Source organism: Otolemur garnettii, unplaced genomic scaffold, assembly GCF_000181295.1.
Source record: "Otolemur garnettii isolate 467f Iridium unplaced genomic scaffold, OtoGar3 scaffold00165, whole genome shotgun sequence".
Lineage (NCBI taxonomy): Eukaryota > Metazoa > Chordata > Mammalia > Primates > Galagidae > Otolemur > Otolemur garnettii.
In genome coordinates this window covers 3,396,308-3,398,116 of record NW_003852560.1, presented here as the reverse complement: position 1 = coordinate 3,398,116, position 1,809 = coordinate 3,396,308, and the positions used below count along the sequence as shown (strand labels likewise).

The 1,809-nt window shown below is 43.8% G+C and overlaps 1 protein-coding gene across 1 annotated transcript in view; it reads left to right on the top strand.

Annotated features, from left to right (window-relative positions):
• Positions 1–1,809, top strand: part of RYR2 (ryanodine receptor 2) — a gene marked incomplete at its 5' end in the record, with an annotated part of 583,561 nt that overhangs the window by 554,798 nt on the left and 26,954 nt on the right. The gene's annotated exons all lie outside the window — the stretch shown is intronic.

The following is a 1,809-nucleotide window of genomic DNA, read 5'->3' as shown; positions in this document are numbered from 1 at the left end:
CTGTCTCAAAAAAAAAAAAAAAGAAATAATATATGTTAACCATCCTTGTACATTGCACAATAATTGTCATTGTTTTTATAGTGCCTTACTTATTCCTTGAACTGCTCTGATTGCCACACTCCCTCAAGCTAAGCACTAGTTCATAATGAAACTGGTGTACACCACTTAGAGTGAATGCCCAGGTACACGTGCCAAACAAACAAGCAAAGGAGACTTTGCTTCTTCAGTCCCACCCGTTCTGAGCAGAGATTCAGAACTTGCACCAAGAATTTAAATCAATGATATCATGGAGCACATTGATTTTCTTTATATACATATGTATATGTGCTTGTGTGTCTGTACACATCTCAGCATTTTTTGTTGAAAACAGCAGTATGACTGTTGATTTTTTTTTCTTGGTACAAGATTTTGTCCTCCTGTGACCTGGCAATCTCGAACAGAATTGCATGAGTACATCTGAGTCAAATTAGGCAAAAGTGTTGAAAGAATAATTTAAAAATAATTTTAAATAGATAATTTGAACATTTATTGCTATTAATTATTTAATGGAAGAAAGAGGAAGCTTCTGAATTATTGAAGCAAAAATTTCTCTGAAAATTACATATTTATAGTCATAAATAGATAAGCTCATGGTGGCCAGGCCTGTTCCTGGCTTTCCTCCTGTGGCCCCCAGTGTGCTGTGCAGAGAATGGAAGTGAGAACACGGGCTGTGGAGAACTCCCACGCTGATCAGCACAGCCCATTTTTAGCAAATGCAAAACAAATCGTTTTAATAAGCCTAATTGTTTTATTAAGTCTAAATATTGCAGTGTATGTTTGTGGCTGTCTAACCACCATTGCTCTTTTGTGATTCCGTCTAATGCATCTGGGTGTATACATTGAGGAAAAGCCAGCTTGTATTTCTGCTAATTCTTCCCTTCTTTCTCTTTCTGTATTCCTTTCTTAATTTGCTCTATCTTTTACTCTCACATTGTGTCAGCCACTTTTCCACTCTTTCTTGTTTCTCTCTCTCTCTTTTTTTTTAGAGACAGAGTCTCACTTTGTCACCATCGGTAGAGTGAGGTGGCGTCACAGCTCACAGCAACCTCCAGCTCTTGGGCGTAGGCAATTCTCTTGCCTCAGCCTCCCAAGTAGCTGGGACTACAGGCGCCTGGCACAGTGCCTGGTTATTTTTTGTTGCAGTTTGGCCGGGACTGGGTTTGAACCCACCACCCTCAGTATATGGGACCAGCGCCCTATTACTGAGTCACAAACACTGCCCTCTTTCTCGTTCCTTCTTTAAGCCACATCCCTGGCTTTCTGGCCCCCCTTTTCCTTTTTTACTCCAGCGATCTCTCCTCCTGCTTCTCTTTCGTGGCTTTTCCGTCACTGTGTGGGACTGGCAGGGTGTGTGGAGTGCAGGAGAGAGGAGCCGCCCTGCTGGCTGGACCTTCTGAGCTCAAAGGGGAGCTGTGAGCCATGGCCAAGCAGGGATCTAAAAACACAACAAATGAGCAAAGCTGGCAAATGCAACAGGAGGATATGGGCAGGGAAACCAATGGGGGGAGTGATTCTAAGGATGGACATGGCATCTGTACTAGATAAGAATGAAAATGGGAACAGGGACATGGTTGCAGGTCTAGGTGTTACTGAAGACTTGCAGGGGTCAGAATACGAAGGGGAGTGCGGTGGAGAGATGGGGACTGTGGCTGGAGAGTTGAATGGTGGAAATTGAGAGCAGGCAGAGAGGTCATCCCTATGGTGTCCAGCCTAGTGGCATACAGAGATCTGTGCTGAAGATCGCTGGCTGGGCTGTCCACCATGGCCTAG